Here is a 19,051-nt window from a genome sequence, read left to right as displayed (position 1 = left end):
GGTATTTGAGAGAAACCAGAATAACCATCTAGAAAGCAAAAATGTCTATGTTTAGATAATATTTCTAGCATTTGATCAATAAAAGGTAAAGGGTGATGATCTTTTCTAGTAGCTTTATTTAATTTGCGGAAATCAATTACCATTCTATAACTACTAGGGAAAACCCTAGCAGTAGAGCGGGTATTTTGCCTATCAGTAGCGCGGGACGTCGCGCAACTGATAAGGCGCTACAGCTAACGTGTAACAGTAGCGCCTGTCGTCCCACATTACTGCTATACATGGATAGCAGTACCGCGCTTTAAGGAAGAGCGCTGCTGATAATATCTGCAGTGCTTTTTACAGGGAAGCGCTACTAGTAAGGCAGCGCTACTGTTAACTTTGTTCCCCTCGCTACTACTATTCTTATTAGTTTTTTTTGCATATTTGTTTTGTATTTGAATAGGCTTTATACAATAATCTTTAGCATATCATACACATACAAATGTAATCATAGCATATACATACAACTAGTCTCATCAAATCATGTCATCATCATAATCATCATCCAACACAAAGTGGTCTCTCGTCATCATCTTGAAAATAGCGATACAAGTCTCGATTACTTGCAACTACATCGTCATCCATCTAAACAATGATATACGCGAGAAGAGCTATCACTTTGAGTGAGAGCGGAACTATGCAGTACATGAGTTCGTATCCCTCTCTCGCATTAGCGTGAACCTAAACTATCTACTCCCTGTCGCTCGGAACCGGAAACCGGTACACTTGGGCCTGACACTCCGGCCACTCGTTGTATATATACTCCTGGCATAGCACTTCTTCGCCATCGATGATCTATTCACTTGCATCGTCACATGAGTCGATGATCTGCAACATATATAGTTGACCAACAGAAAGAGACAGACTTGGCAAAAATAGAAGCAACATATCATAAGCATAAATAACAAAGTTGATCATACCCAAAATGCCCTAACTAGAGTGATCGTCGCTAGTCGAGGAGGACGGTTTAATTACATCACAAATAAAGTTTCGTCGTGCATAACTCAAAGTTTCGTCATGCAGAATGTATGGACTAAACGGACACATTGTCGTATATCGACAATCACTCCAACATGCCATGCCATCCATCCAAGTCAGGGAGATAGTCCTCGAGCCTAGTGAAAGGCTTCAGGTCGAGACGCTGAGAGGCTACCCGTGTTCGGACTTCTTCCCCCGACATTTGTCCTTCTTCGTAGAACATCCCTGTTTTTCCGACGACCTCCTTCATGATGATTTGGGCAAGTTCGCGCTGGATGTGATAGAACTCAGCTCGAAGTCGATGATCCTCGATATCTCCTACGTTCTTTGCCCATTGCAGAATATGGGCATCGCCGGATGTAGCTGACATGCGAAGGTTCTGGTGATCCCATCTGTACTCCAGGATGTGGTGTAGGACATAGAATCCATCATTAAGAGAAGCACTCGGTTGCTGGATGCAGCAGAAGTCGGTCTTATGGCCGAAGGCGAGCCTGCCGCCCCGTCTCTTCTTGTCCTTGACCTCTCTACCCCGTGCTTCGTAGTAAAACATAGCACTGTCGAGAACATCCTTGATGTGGGTGTAATCCTTTTTGTTAATGTTCTTCGATGAGTCCAAGTAAAGAGCGTGGGAGTATCGGGGGTAGAGGATGATGAGGACAGCGCGCCCGCCGCTGCGCAAAATAAGTACACCTCAAATTAATTAGCCTCCACCGTGCAAATGAATGATTGAAATCGAAGGAAGGATATCCGCGTGGATGACTTACAGGGGATGATAAGGCACGAGAATCACCTCCTTGTCCTTATTGGCGAGCATGAAATTGACGATGTAGTCCCTCGCGTATTCACGGTGTTTTGCACAGACTCCCAAGAAGCCCTCATGCATGAAGTACGGGTCAACGACACAGATATGAGGTATTTGCTCAACCCCGATGATGTAGTTCATGTGCAAGGCATAAAGGCGGACAAACGTAAAATCTAGCTTCTTCATGTGAAACTTGTCGAATATGTAATCGAATCGAAGGAAGAACTTATCCGCGGGGAAGAAGTTGACGTACGACAATTACCGCGGAACTTTAACCACGTAGAGTGGGTATCCTGGATCTTTCAAGGCGATGAGGCCTTTCTCTATCCGCAGCGCATCGTCATGAAGTCTCCTTAGATCGCCGAATCTGGCCCCTAGCGCTGCTGCAGGTAGGATTGGTTGACCGGGGATATGCCATTTATCCGCACCGGGGATATCTATACGGTCTTGAACCCGAGGCTGCTGAGGCGCCTGGATCATAGAATCAGCTTTTTTGCATTTCATCGATCTCTTCCTAGACTTCTTTACTACCTGAAGGTCGTCCATAATACGTTCAGCCTCCGGAGACGGCAATTCAGGCACCGACTCATGATGCACAAACCCTAAGTAGGCGCCAGTATAGACATACTGTTCAGTGCCATCGTTATCCTCATTCTCATCCATGGCGACGTCATCAGCGACTAATGGAGCCTCTTCCTTACCCCGTCCGCTATCACACAACCTGCCACCCGACGCTAATTGGGTAGGTGGGGTGTTGATGTTCATACCTTGCTGAGGCTGCATGCTCGTGGGTGTGCTCCCGGCCGCCTCCAGACGAAGCAGACTCTTTGGCCACAACAGGACCCACCCATTGCAGCAATCACCAAACCGCCGTGGGGTCTCGTTGTCATCCCCACTAGTACCAGAGGAGGCAAATTCTCGTGGCCCTGTTTGACACTCGCCACGGAAACCTTGAAGACATTCGGGGGGATCGGTCGGCTGTGGAACAATGGTTCCTTCGGCTTCATTATCGTCGCCTTCCCCACGTCCACCTTCTGGTCACCGATGGTGTACAATATGGTGCACGGGGTTTCGTCGGCCTGCAAAGAAAAGTCTGCGACGTGAGACATCCGAAAGGCAACGAAAACGGGAGATTATACATTTATTGAAGGGGGCCGGTGTGACAGATACCGTGAGGGCGTCGAGCTCAGCCAAAGAGGAAGCACCGCCGAGCATGTCCGGTGCGGGAGCCGGTGCCAGAGCAGGTGCGGGAGTAGGTGCGGGTGCAACGCTAGTCGAGCTGCTCCCCAAGAAGTCAGCAAGGGGAAAGTCCGCTGCATTTTTTTCTGGATTTTGCCTGGTCCAATTGAAAACGGTCGGAACCAACGAAGTAGACATATCTACAACCACCTGTTTTGCAGAAGCTACCGCTGTTGCGACTGTCTGAGATGATTTCTTCTCAACCGCAATCTCAACCTTCTTGTCGATGTTTTCTTCAGTTAACCTCCGTCTTTCCTTTCTCTCCTCCATGGTCTCATGATAGTACTTCTTCCACGTGGCGCCGTCTCCGACACCGTGCACGCGTCCATACGACAGTCGAGTCTCCACCGGGAGTCGTTTCAATATGTTCAACGCCTGGTTGAATGGAGTGTCCCACTTGGGCCTCGCCAACGCCTCAGACGGCGAGTCGCTTTCGGCCGCAATCCTGTGCTGCTCTCTCTGCAAAAGGTACAAGGATCGTTTACAAATATGACTAACGTGCAGTCGAATTGATCAGAAACTAAAATTACCCGCAGTCTCATGAACTCCGTCGTGACCGCGTTCGTCTCGAAAACCTTCTTCACTGGGTCCCAACGGAGCCGGGCCCTGAGGACGTCACGCTCCTGCGGGGCGGTGAACTCCGCCAAGGGGTCTGGGATGCCCATACTCGCGGCTTCCGCGTCCTCCTTCGCCCATTGGACCTCTTCCCGTCGTAACCACGGCTTCCGAGGTGGTGGCTCCCAATGTTCCTCTCTTGAAGCCCCTTCATGTACTTAGACTTTTTTTCGGCAGCTTCGGCCTTGCAAGCAGCCTTTAATATTTGAAACTGCTCTTCCATGATTATCGGATTATCCTTTACAATCTCGGAGTAGGGTTCCTTCTTGTCGATGATCCTTGCTTTCACCCTTGTTTTCCAGGCGGCCAACGCATCGCTAAACTTGTTCATGGCATGTTTGTTTATCTTCTTCATTGCCAGGTCCTTATCTGGATCTTTATAATCCTTTTCATTCCGGCCCAGGAACAAGAATATCTGGTGAAACTTCTTTAGGAGGGAGGGCCTCATATTATCTATCTTCTGTAGTTTCTCATCGTTGATGGTGGCAGTTGTCCGTACGATGCAGCCTATTTGATTGTTGTAGCATGCGCGCGCTTCCTGGGGCGCTTTTGGCTCAAAATTACCATCGTCGACCTCCGTGACCACCAGTCTAGTAGTCCTGAGATTGTTAGGAAGCCGTTGCCTCTTTTATTTCCATTCTACACCGGCTCCGCTAGTCTCGGCGCCGGTCTCAGTCTGAGCGCCGGTCTCGATGCCGGTCTCAGTCTCGGCGCCGTTCTCAGTCTAAGCGCCGGTCTCAGTCTCGGCACCGTTCTCAGTCTCAGCGCCGGTCTCAGTCTCAGCGCCGGTCTCGATGCCGGTCTCAGTCTCAGCGTCGGTCTCAGTCTCAGCGCCGGTCTCAGTCTCAGCACCGGTCTGCGTGTCGGTCTCAGTCCCCGATGCCACCAGTGGGCCCAGCAACAACATCGGTTGATCGTCGGCAAGGATCAAAAATTCGTCTGTCGCCCGGTAGACGTCGTCGCAATCACCAGAACCCTGTCCTTCATCGTTGCTAGCCATGTTTCCTATGATTAAATCTAGTCAATTAATTCTAGACCTAATAAAATGAATAATGACATAAAAAAGGCCTATTGTTTTGTAGGAACATTGACTCCTTCTCGGTGCGTCAAATCCCGGGCACTCGATATAACCTAGTTTGTAGCACAAGTCATGCCGAAATTCACGGAAAATTTCGGCATGACCTTTGCTAAAAAGTGGACAAATCGAGAACCTGAAATTTGTCGGAACGGAAATGAATCAACATTCCGGCAAGACATAGGTCACTCGGCTTCATTCCCTGGAAACAACAAAAGGCCACTTGGGCACAATCGAAACATGTGCAAACACAATTGAGGAATTTGCATATATCCTGACCACTTCAAATTTGCATGTCCTAGCGTTTGACACTACAAGAAAATCTACACAAATCTCATGCTCTCTCAAACTCAATGCAAAATATAGATTATATTTAGTTAACTACTGAACTAAACTTTACTCTAAACTAAACCCTACTGCCCTAATTAACATCTAGTTAAACAAACTCAATTCGAAAACTAAACCCTACTGAACTAATTAACATCAACATTATCTACTACTTAACATCTATTATTACCCTAACTAAAAACATTAACATTATCTACTACTTAACATTAACATCTATTAACTAAAAAGGATGGGTGGGGGGCTTACAGAGAGGGGAGAGGCGGTGGCGGGGAGGTGCTCGGCGACGGAGGTAGGGGCGGCGAGGGCGGGCTCGAGATCGGGAGGCAGTGGTCCTGGGCGGGCTCGTGGGCGGTGAGGTCGAGGGAGGCGACGGTGAGGTCGAGGGCGGCGGTGGTGAGGTCGAGGGAGGCGACGGTGAGGTCGAGGGCGGCCCGAGAGGCGGCGGCGGTGAGGCTGGGCGGCCTCGGGCGGCGGCGGTGAGGATGAGCGCGGCGTTGACGCCGGCAGGAGACGGCGGCGAAGTGAGGGTGACGGCGAAGTGGGGAGACGGCGGCGAAGTGGGGCAAGGGATTGATTTGGGGGAGAAGTGGTGGCCGGGGGGAAACCGTTTTTGGTTAAGTCAAAAATAACGGTAGCGCTTACAGAAAACGCGCTATAGCTAAGTTAGCTATAGCGCGTTTCAGCGAACGCGCTACTGCTACGTCTTCATCATTTTTCCCTTTTTTCATTTATTTTTATTTACATTTTATATTTTTCCTTTCTCCTTTTTCTATTTCTTTCATTTTCATTTACTTTTCTATTCTTTTTCATTTTATTTTCGTTACGTTAGCAGTAGCGCTTTACGCATAAACGCGCTGCTATAAGTATATTAGCGGTAGCGCGGTTTTTGGAAGATCGCTACTACTATGTGTAGCCCATCGGCTAAGTGATTGGAATTTTAGTAGTAGCGAGTTTTCGGTGAGACGCGCTACTGATATATGTGCATCTACAGCGCGCTTATTTTGCACGCGCTACTGCTGTCTAGCAGTAGCGTGCTTTTTTAACAAGCGCTACTGCTAAAGTTCTGTGTATAACGTTTTCCCTAGTAGTGATAACCTGTGACAATTCTTTGTGGGATCAATTCATCTTTATCATTAGGAACAACAGTAATACCTCCCTTCTTAGGGACACAATGGACAAGACTTACCCATTGACTATTAGCAACCGGATAAATTATACCTGCCCCCAGAAGCTTTAGTATTTCATTTCTTACCACTTTATAACCCACAAGTATAGGGGATCAATTGTAGCCTCTTTCGATAAGTAAGAATGTCGAACCCAACGAGGAGCTAAAGGTAGAACAAATATTCCCTCAAGTTCTATCAACCACCGATACAACTCTACGCACGCTTAATGTTCGCTTTACCTAGAACAAGTATGAAACTAGAAGTGCTTTGTAGGTGTAACGGGATAGGTTTGCAAGATAATAAAGAGCACGTAAATAAAAACTAGGGGCTGTTTTAAGTAAAGAAACAATAAAGTTAGTATAGCGAGTGTGGAAAAGTGGTGGTAGGAGTTGCGAGATTGTCCCTAAGCAATTGACTACTTTACTAGACCGAGAGCAAGTTTTATGTGGGAGAGGCCACTGCTAGCATGTCATCCCTGACTTGGAATTCTATGCAACTATGATTGTAACTATTAGCAAGCATCCCCAACTACTAACGTTCATTAAGGTAAAACCCAACCATAGCATTAAGATATATTGGTCCCCCTTCAATCCCGTATGCATCAATTTCTATGCTAGGTTGAAGCTTCTGTCACTCTTGCCCTCCAATACATAGTCCTATCAACATACAACTAACCCTATGGTGTGATCCACGCGCGCGCTCATATGATGGGCACCAAAATACAGCAACATAACCACAAGTAAATTAAACCAATCATAGCAATTCACCAATTACCGATAGGACAACGAAAATCTACTCAGACATCATAGGATGGCAACACATCATTGGATAATAATATGAAGCATAAAGCACCATGTTCAAGTAGAGGGTACAGCGGGTTGCGGGAGAGTGGACCGCTGTAGATAGATGGGAGAAGGTGATGCAGATGTTGGTGAAGATGACATAGGTGTTGGTGCAGATCGCCGTCGCACGATGATGGCCCCGGTGGCACTCCGGCGCCACCGGAAGCGAGGGGGAGAGAGCCCCCTCCTCCTTCTTCCTTGGCCTTCTCCCTATGTGGGAGAAGGGTTCTCCCTCTGGTCCTTGGTCTCCATGGCATGGGAGGGGCGAGAGCCCCTCTGAGATTGGATCCGTCTCTCTGTGTCTCTCTGTTTCTGCGTTCCAGATTCTGGCCTTTCACCGTTTCTTATATTCCCAGAGATCCGTAACTCCGATTGGGCAGAAATTTTAACACGATTTGTATCCGGATATTGGTTTCTTGCGGCGAAAGAAGGGCACCAACCGCCTTACGGGGTGTCCACGAGGGTCAGGGGCGCGCCCCCTTCCTCGTGGCCCCCTCTGGCATCGTCTCGCGTTGATTCTTCTTCCCAAAAATCACATATATTCCAAAAAAATCTCCGTAAGTTTTTTCCCCGTTTGGACTGTGTTTAATATGCATTTTCTGTGAAACAAAAAACATGCAACAAACAGGAACTGGCACTAGGCACTGGATCAATATGTTAGTCCCAAAAATAGTATAAAAAGTTGCCAAAAGTATATGAAAGTTGTATAATATTGGCATGGAACAATCAAAAATTATAGATACGACGGAGACGTATTAGCATCCCCAAGCTTAATTCCTGCTCGTCCTTGAGTAGGTAAATGATAAAAAAGATAATTTTTGATGTGCAATGCTACCTAGCATAATCTTGATCATGTAACCTAATCATGGCATGAATATGAAGACATGAGTGATTCAAAGCAATAGTCTATCATTTGACATTAAGACAATAATACTTCAAGCAATCATGTCTTTTCAAAATAACATGGCCAAAGAAAGTTATCCCTACAAAATCATATGGTATGGCTATGCTCCATCTTCGTCACACCAAATATTCAAATCATGCACAACTCCGATGACAATCCAAGCAATTGTTTCATACTTTTGACGTTCTCAAACCTTTTCAACTTTCACGCAATACATGAGCGTGAGCCATGGACATAGACTATAGGTGGAATAGAATACGATGGTGGTGGTTGTGTGGAGAAGAAAAAAAGGAGAAAGTCTCACATCGACGCGGCTAATCAACAGGCTATGGAGATGCCCATCAATTGATGTCAATGTGAGGAGTAGGGATTGCCATGCAATGGATGCACTAGAGCTATAAGTGTATGAAAGCTCAAAATGAAACTAAGTGGGTGTGCATCCAACTTGCTTGCTCATGAAGACCTAAGGCAGTTGAGGAAGCCCATCGTTGGAATATACAAGTCAAGTTCTATAATGAAAATTCCCACTAGTATATGAAAGTGATAACTCAAGAGACTCTCTATATGAAGAACATGGTGCTACTCTGAAGCACAAGTGTGGTAAAATGATAGTAACATTGCCCCTTCTCTATTTTTCTCTCATATTTTTGTTTTTTTGTGGGCTTCTTTGGCCTCTTTTTTTTATTTGGGCTTCTTTGGCCTCTTTCATTTTGATAACCTCACATGGGACAATGTTCTAATAATGATGATCATCACACTTTTACTTACTTACAACTCAATATTACAGCTCGATATCTAGAACAATATGACTCTATATGAATGCCTCTGGCAGTGTACCAGGATGTGCGATGATCTAGCATAGCAAAGATATCAAAAAATAGACAAGCCATGAAAATATCATGCTAGCTATCCTACGATCATGCAAAGCAATATGACAATGAATGATCAAGTCATGTATATGAAGATGATGGAAGTTGCACGGCAATATATCTTGGGATGGCTATGGAAATGCCATGATAGGTAGGTATGGTGGCTGTTTTGAGGAAGATATAAGGAGGCTTATGTGTGATAGAGCGTATCGTATCACGGGGTTTGGATGCACCGGCGAAGTTTGCACCAACTCTCGAGGTGAGAAAGGGCAATGCACGGTACCGAAGAGGCTAGCAATGATGGAAGGGTGAGAGTGTGTATAATCCATGGACTCAACATTAGTCATAAAGAACTCACATACTTATTGCAAAAATCTATTAGTCATCAAAGCAAAGTACTACGTGCATGCTCCTAGGGGGATAGATTGGTAGAAAAACACCATCGCTCGTCCCCGACCGCCACTCATAAGGAAGACAATCAATAAATACCTCATGCTCCAACTTCGTTACATAACGGTTCACCATACGTGCATGCTACGGGAATCACAAACTTCAACACAAGTATTTCTACAATCCACAACTACCCACTAGCATGACTCTAATATCACCATATTTATATCGCAAAACTATTGCAAGGAATCAAACATATCATATTCAGTGATCTACAAGTTTTATGTAGGATTTTATGACTAACCATGTGAATGACAAATTCCTGTCAACTCTCTAAATAGATATAAGTGAAGAAAGCGAGTTTAATTCTTTCTAAAAAAGATATGCCCACGCTCTAACAAATATAAGTGAAGCAAAAGAGCATTCTACAAATGGCGGTTTTCTATGTGAAGAGAAACAGGCAATCCAAACTTCAAATGATATAAGTGAAGGACATGAAGCATTCTATAAAGCCATACTCAAAAGATATAAGTGAAGTGCAAATAGCATTCTATAAATCAACCATGTACTATCTCATACCAGCATGGTGCGTCAAAGAAAAGTGAAAACTAAATGCAAAAGACGCTCCAAGATTTGCACATATCACATGAACGAAACGAAACCGAAAACATACCGATACTTGTTGAAGAAAGATGGGATGCCTTCGGGGACATCCCCAAGCTTAGACGCTTGAGTCTCCTTGAATATTTACTTGGGGTGCCTTGGGCATCCCCAAGCTTGAGCTCTTTCCTCTCCTCCTTCTCCTCATATCGAGACCTCCTCGATCTTTGTTCACTTCATCCACACAAAACTCAACAGAAAGCTAGGTAAGATCCGTTAGTATAATAAAGCAAATCACTACTCTAAGTACTGTTGCAAACCAATTCATATTTTGTTTTTGCATTTTAGCTACTGTAATATAACTTTTCCATGGCTTACTCCACTGATAGAAATGGATAGTTTCATCAAAACAAGCAAACTATGCATCAAAAATAGAATCTGTCTTAAACAGGACAGTCTGTAGTAATCTGAATATTCACCATACTTCTGGTACTCCAAAAATTCTTAAACAATTAGGAAAATAAACAATTTGTATAGAAAGACAGTGCAAAAATTTTCAGAACCGTTTGACGTTCCAGTAAAAAATGTAAACTCGCGCACTACAGCCAAAGTTTCTGTTTTGCACTGCACAAACCAACAAGCAATGTAAACATCCTAAAGGCAAATCTTGGCACATTATTTTTATGATACAATGGAATTGTACAAGGGGATAATTATTTTTGTCGAAAAGTTTCTATAATCAAGATTCACAAAGTTTCCGTGAGCATGAACAAAGTTCAAGGAGCTCCCCCACTTCAACAATGCTTGTCTCTCTCACTTTCACTTTCCTTTTTGAAAAGTTTTGGGTTCCCCTCTATATTTTTTTGTTTTAAAACTTTATAAAAGCACTCAACAGAAATAAATGACTCTCTAAAACTTCCGGGTTATCTCCCTGGCAGCGCTTTCTTTAAAGCCATTAAGCTAGGCATATAGTGCTCAAGTAATGGATCCACCCGGATCCCAAGGTATATCAAAGCCAATTTTAAGTAACAATGATTTGTAATTTAGTAGTGAGCGCAAAGTAACATATATCATGTAATGACGAAGTCTAACTCTCTTACTATGGATCGGCATGTCATAAAAGAACAATTCAAGCACACAAAGTAAAGGCCAATACATAGCATAAGCAGTTTCTTGCAATTTTATCGTGTGGGAAACATAGAGAGGTGGAGATATAGTTCCTCTCTCATAATAATTGCAAGTAGGAGCAGCAAGCACATGCATATTATATCTATCAAAATCATCATGTGTATTAGTAAAACACAACCCATCAATATAATCCTTAATAAGGGCAAACTTCTCCAATATAGTGTAGTCGGGAGAATTCAAAAAGATAATAGGACTATCATGCATGGGTGCAATAGCAACAATTTCATGTTTAACATAAGGAACTATAGCAAGTTCATCTCCATAAGCATAATTCATATTGGCATCTTGGCCACAAGCATAGCAATCATCATCAAAAAGGGATATTTCAAAAGAATCAACGGGATCATAACAATCATCATAGCAGTCATCCTTCCGTAAATTCGAAGGGAAATTAAACAATGTATGGTATAAAGAGTTACTCTCATTAGATGGTGGGAACGGGTGATCAATCCTCTCTTCCTCCTTTTGTTCTTCGCTCTTCACCTCATCTTTTTCATCCAATGAGCTCACAATGTCATTAATTTCTTCTTCCATAGGCTCTTGCAAAATATTAGTCTCTTCTTGGACAGGGGGGAGTCCTCAATATATGGTTTAATATAAGGATTAGAAGCATAATTATCATAGCGATATTTAAGTATGGCCAAATTTTCAGATTTGTAGAGAGTAGTATCACACTCTTCAATAAAAGAAGCAATTTCACAAGTACCCCTAAAAGCAACAAATTCTTCAATTTGTTGAACATCATAGTAATTATAAACACCCTTAGCATACCAAGATACGATTCCATTATCACTAAACCCACATTGGTAAGGAAGGTGTTTCTTAGGGTCTTTAGAACAACAAGTACAATCATATATTTCAAATAAATTCCAAGCATAGCACTGCAAATGATGAATTTGATCCAGTAAAAGTTTCCCTTCTTCAGATATGCGGTATCGCACATAACAAGCATGCTCATCTAAAGATTTTCCCTCAACAAAGCTAGTTGGGGTTTCAGCCCGAGCACATAGGGATCGAAAATGATCCAAGTAAAAGCTTCGGTAGTGTGATAGATTTTGAGTGGTTCTTCAACCATTGGTTCAGTAGGTACCACTAATTTTTTTGGTATTTTGGGTTTCCTACCCATAACTAAAGATAGAAAACATGAGCACAAAATAAAAACTACTTAGTGATAAAGCAAACAAGCACACATGAGAATATTCACCCCACGCTATAACTCCTAGGCAACGGCGCCAGAAAAAGGTCTTGATAACCCACAAGTATAGGGGATCAATTGTAGCCTCTTTCGATAAGTAAGAATGTCGAACCGAACGAGGAGCTAAAGGTAGAACAAATATTCCCTCAAATTCTATCGACCACCGATACAACTCTATGCACGCTTAACGTTCGCTTTACCTAGAACAAGTATGAAACTAGAAGTGGTTTGTAGGTGTAACGGGATAGGTTTGCAAGATAATAAAGAGCACGTAAATAAAAACTAGGGGCTGTTTTAAGTAAAGAAGCAATAAAGTTAGTATAGCGAGTGTGGAAAAGTGGTGGTAGGAGTTGCGAAATTGTCCCTAAGCAATTGACTACTTTACTAGACCGATAGCAAGTTTTATGTGGGAGAGGTCACTGCTAGCATGTCATCCCTGACTTGGAATTCTATGCACTTATGATTGGAACTATTAGCAAGCATCCACAACTACTAACGTTCATTAAGGTAAAACCCAACAATAGCATTAAGATATATTGTTCCCCCTTCAGTCCCGTATGCATCAATTTCTATGCTAGGTTGAAGCTTCTGTCACTCTTGCCCTCCAATACATAGTCCTATCAACATACAACTAACCCTATGGTGTGATCCACGCGCGCGCTCATATGATGGACACCAAAGGACAACAACATAACCACAAGAAAATTAAACCAATCATAGCAATTCACCAATTACCGATAGGACAATGAAAATCTACTCAGACATCATAGGATGGCAACACATCATTGGATAATAATATGAAGCATAAAGCACCATGTTCAAGTAGAGGGTACAGCGGGTTGAGGGAGAGTGGACCGCTGTAGATAGATGGGGGAAGGTGATGAAGATGTTGGTGAAGATGACAGAGGTGTTGGTGCAGATCACTGTCGCACGATGATGGCCCCGGTGGCACTCCGGCGCCACCGGAAGCGAGGGGGGAGAGAGCCCCCCTCCTTCTCCTTCTTCCTTGGCCTTCTCCCTAGGTGGGAGAAGGGTTCCCCCTCTGGTCCTTGGTCTCCATGGCATGGGAGGGGCGAGAGCCCCTCCGAGATTGGATCTGTCTCTCTGTCTCTCTTTGTTTCTGCATTCCAGATTCAGGCCTTTCACCGTTTCTTTTATTTCGGGAGATCCGTAACTCCGATTCGGCTGAAATTTTAACACAATTTGTATGCGGACATTGGCTTTCTTGCGGTAAAAGGAGGGCACCAACCGCCTTACGGGGTGGCCACGACGGTCAGGGGTGCACCCACACCCTGGGGCGTGCCCCCTGCCTCTTGGCCCCCTCGGGAATCATCTCGCGTTGATTATTCTTCCCAAAAATCACATATATTCCAAAAAAAATCTCTGTAATTTTTTATCCCGTTTGGACTCCGTTTGATATGGATTTTCTACGAAACAAAAAACATGCAACAAACAAGAACTGGCACTGGGTACTGGATCAATATGTTAGTCCCAAAAATAGTATAAAAAGTTGCCCAAAGTATATGAAAGTTGTATAATATTGGCATGGAACAATAAAAAATTATAGATAAGACGGAGATGTATCACCACTTCTTTCATCTTAGGATTTAACCGTCGTTGATGATTAACAACCGGTTTAGCATCTTTCTCCAATTTAATTTTGTGCTGGCATAGTGTGGGACTAATGCCCTTAAGATCATCAAGAGTATATCCAATAGCAGCACGGTGCTTCTTCAGATTTTTCAATAATTTCTCTTCTGCCTGCTCTGAAAGGTTAGCACTAATAATAACAGGATATATCTTATTTTCATCCAGATAAGCATATTTAAGAGTATGAGGTAATGGTTTAAGCTCAAACACGGGATCACCCTTGGGTGGAGGAGTCCCCTAGAATTTCAATGTGGAAGTTGTGTTTGAAAATAGGTCCTTGTTTAAAGAATACTTCATCTATTTCCCTTCTTTCATTCAAAAACATATCATTTTCATGGTCTAGCAAATATTGTTCTAAAGGATCATTAGGAGGCATAACAATAGAAGCAAGACCGATATTTTCATCTTTACTAGGCAATTCTTTATCATGGGGTTGTCTATGAAATTTAGCAAAATTAAAATCATGAGACATATCCCCTAAACCAACAGTAACAATATCCTTTTCGCAGTCTATCCTAGCATTAACAGTATTCAAGAAGGGTCTACCAAATATAATGGGACAAAAGTCATCTTGTGGGGAACCAAGAACAAGAAAATCAGTAGGATATTTAACTTTCCCACAGAAGACTTTAACATATCTAACAATCCCAATTGGTAAAATAGTATCTCTATTGGCAAGCTTAATTGTAACATCAATTCTTCTATCTCAGCAGGTGCAATATCTTGCATAATTTATTTTTATTAGGAATGAGGTATTGCACTCGCAGTAGCACCCATATCACAAAAGCAATGATAACAATGATCTCCTATTTTAACAGAAATAACAGGCATGCCTACAATAGGTCTATGTTTATTTTTAGTATCGGGTCTAGCAATTCTAGCAGCTTCATTACAGAAGTAAATAACATGCCCATCAATATTATCGACCAAGAGATCTTTGACCATAGCAATACTAGGTTCAACTTTTAATTTGCTCAGGGGGTGTAGGTGTTCTAGCATTACTCTTACGAACCACAGTTGAAGCTTTAGCATGATCCTTTATTTTAACAGGGGAAGGTGGTTTCTCAATATAAGCGGTAGGAACAATAGGATCAACATTATAAGTGATACTCTTTTCTTCAACTTTAATAGGTTCAAGTACTTTTACTTCAATGGGAGGATGATATTTCAACCACTTCTCCTTAGCGAGATCAACATGAGTAGCAAATGATTCACAAAAGGAAGCTACTATCTCAGAGTCAAGTCCATATTTAGTGCTAAATTCACGAAAAGCATCGATATTCATAAAAGATTTAACACAATCAAACTTAGGTGTTATACCTGAATCCTTACCTTCGTCGAGTTCCCAATCTTTAGAGTTGTGTTTAATTCTTTCCAATAAATCCCATTTGAATTCAATAGTCTTCATCATAAAAGAACCAGTACAAGAAGTATCGAGCATGGAGCGATTATTGAGAGAAAGCCGAGCATAAAATTTTTGAATAATAATTTCTCTTGAGAGCTCATGATTGGGGCATGAATATAAAATTGACTTAAGCCTCCCCCAAGCTTGAGCGATACTTTCTCCTTCACGAGGCCAAAAATTATATATATAATTACGATCATGATGAACCAGATGCATAGGATAAAACTTCTGATGAAATACCAATTTCAATCGGTTGTAGTTCCATGATCCAATATCATCACATAGCCTAAACCATGTCAATGCCTTTCCCTTCAAAGATAAAGGGAAGACCTTCTTCTTGATAACATCCTTGGGCATACCTGCAACCTTAAATAATCCACAAACTTCATCCACATAGATTAGGTGCATATTGGGATGTAATGTTCCATCTCCTGTAAAAGGTTTAGCTAGCAGTTTCTCTATCATACCCGAAGGAATTTCAATGTAAACATTTTCAGTAGGTTCAGTAGGTTTAGGAGCAACTCTTTGCTCTACTGGTCGGGGTGAAGATACCACGAACAAGCCCCTCAAAGGATTATTTTCCATAGTAACAAATGACAGTAAATTTCAGCACACTATATAAATTTCTCCTTACCAAATTCCACCTACCAAAGGCGCTTCACTCCCCGGCAACGGCGCCAGAAAAGAGTCTTGATGACCCACAAGTATAGGGGATCTATCGTAGTCCTTTTGATAAGTAAGAGTGTCGAACCCAACGAGGAGCAGAAGGAAATGACAAGCGGTTTTCAATAAGGTATTCTCTGCCAGCACTGAAATTATCGGAAATAGATAGTTTTGTGATACGGTAATTTGTAACGGGTAACAAGTAAAAAAAGTAAACAAAGGTGCAGCAAGGTGGCCCAATCCTTTTTGTAGCAAATTACAAGCCTGTAGAAACTCTTATATAAAGGAAAGCGCTCCCGAGGACACATGGGAATTATCGTCAAGCTAGTTTTCATCATGCTCATATGATTCGCGTTCGTTACTTTGATAATTTGATATGTGGGTGGACCGGTGCTTGGGTACTGTCCTTACTTGGACAAGCATCCCACTTAAGATTAACCCCTCTCGCAAGCATCTGCAACTACGAAAGAAGAATTAAGGTAAACCTAACCATGCATGAAACATGTGGATCCAAATCAGCCCCTTACGAAGCAACGCATAAACTAGGGTTTAAGCTTCTGTCACTCTAGCAACCATCATCTACCTATTACTTCCCAATGCCTTCCCCTAGGCCCAAACAATGGTGAAGTTTCATGTAGCCGACGTTCACATAACACCACTAGAGGAAAGACAACATACATCTCATCAAAATATCGAACGAATACCAAATTCACATGACTACTTATAACAAGACTTCTCCCATGTCCTCGGGAACAAACGTAACTACTCACAAATCATATTCATGTTCATAACTAGAGGGGTATTAATATGCATAAAGGATCTGAACATATGATCTTCCACCGAATAAACCAACTAGCATCAACTACAAGGAGTAATCAACACTACTAGCAACCCAAAGGTACCAATCTGAGGTCTTGAGACAAAGATCGGATACAAGAGATGAACTAGGGTTTGAGAGGAGATGGTGCTGGTGAAGATGTTGATGGAGATTGACCCCCTCCTGATGAGAGGATCGATGGTGATGATGATGGTCATGATTTCCCCCTCCCGGATAGATGCTTCCCCGACAGAACAGTTCTGCCGGAGCCCTAGATTGGTTCTGCCCAGGTTCCGCCTCGAGACGGCGGCACTTCGTCCCGAAAGCTTCCTTATGATTTTTTCCAGGGCGAAAGACACTTTATACTAGAATATGGGCATCGGGGGGCTTCTAGGTGGCCCACGAGGCAGGGGGCGCGCCCAGGGGGTAGGGCGCGCCCTCCACCCTCGTGGACAGGGTGTGGCCCCTCTCTGGTGCTTTCTTCGCCCAATATTTTAATATATTCCAAAATTGACTTTCGTGGAGTTTCAGGACTTTTGGAGTTGTGAAGAATAGGTCTCTAATATTTGCTCCTTTTCCAGCCCAGAATTCCAGCTGCCAGCATTCTCCCTCTTCATGTAAACCTTGTAAAATAAGATAGAAAAGGCATAAGTATTGTGACATAATGTGTAATAACAGCCCATAATGCAACAAATATTGATATAAAAGCATGATGCAAAATGGACGTATCAGTCATCCACATATAATATTATAAATGCTACAGAGCTCCCACTCACTTTCTTGTAAATACAGGCTTCTCCAAAAGTCTGTATAAAACCATATGCTTTGATCACACTATCAAAGCGTGTATTCCAACTCTGAGAGGCTTGCACCAGTCCATAAATGGATCACTGGAGCTTGCACACTTTGTTAGCACCTTTAGGATCGACAAAACCTTCTGGTTGCATCATATACAACTCTTCTTTAGGAAATCCATTAAGGAATGCAGTTTTTACATCCATTTGCCAAATTTCATAATCATAAAATGCTGCAATTGCTAACATGATTCGGACAGACTTACGCATCGCTACGGGTGAGAAGGTCTCATCATAGTCAACTCCTTGAACTTGTCGAAAACCTTTCGCAACAACTCGAGCTTTGTAGACAGTAACATGACCATCAACGTCAGTCTTCTTCTTGAAGATCCGTTTATTTTCTATGGCTTGCCGATCATCAGGCAAGTCAACCAAAGTCCATACTTTGTTCTCATACATGGATCCCGTCTCAGATTTCATGGCCTCGAGCCATTTCACAGAATCTGGGCCCATCGTCGCTTCCTCATAGTTCGTAGGTTCGTCATGGTCTAGTAACATGACTTCCAGAACAGGATTACCGTACCACTCTGGTGCGGAACGTACTCTGGTTAACCTACGAGGTTCGGTAGTAACTTGATCTGAAGTTTCATGATCATCATCATTAACTTCCTCACTAATTGGTGTAGGCATCAATGGAAGTGATTTCTTTGATGAACTACTTTCCAACTCGAGAGAAGGTACAACTACCACATCAAGTTCTACTTTCCTCCCACTCACTTCTTTCGAGAGAAACTCCTTCTCTATAAAGGATCCATTCTTAGCAACAAATATCTTGCCTTTGGATCTATGATAGAAGGTGTACCCAACAGTTTCTTTTGGGTATCCTATAAAGACGCACTTCTTCGATTTTAGGTTCGAGCTTATCAGGCGGAAACTTTTTCAGATAAGAATCGCAACCCCAAACTTTAAGAAACAACAGCGTAGGTTTCTTGCCAAACCACAGTTCATATGGTGTCGTCTCAACGGATTTAGATGGTGCCCTATTTAACGTGAATGCAGCCGTCTCTAATGCATAACCCCAAAATGATAGTGGTAAATCGGTAAGAGACATCATAGATAGCACCATATCTAATAAAGTACGGTTACGATGTTCGGACACACATTCTGCTGTGGTGTTCCAGGTGGCGTGAGTTGCGAAACTATTCCAGATTGTTTTAAATGAAGACCAAACACGTAACTCAAATATTCGCCTCCGTGATCAGATCGTAGAAACTTTATTTTCTTGTTACGATGATTTTCCACTTCCCTCTGAAATTCTTTGAACTTTTCAAATGTTTCAGACTTATGTTTCATTAATTAGACGTTCCCATATCTGCTCAAATCATCTGTGAAGGTCAGAAAATAACGATACCCGCCGTGAGCCTCAACACTCATTAGACCGCATACATCAGTATGTATTATTTCCAATAAGT

Source organism: Triticum aestivum, chromosome 5D, assembly GCF_018294505.1.
Source record: "Triticum aestivum cultivar Chinese Spring chromosome 5D, IWGSC CS RefSeq v2.1, whole genome shotgun sequence".
Classification (NCBI taxonomy): Eukaryota; Viridiplantae; Streptophyta; class Magnoliopsida; order Poales; family Poaceae; genus Triticum; species Triticum aestivum.
This window is presented reverse-complemented; position numbering follows the sequence as displayed.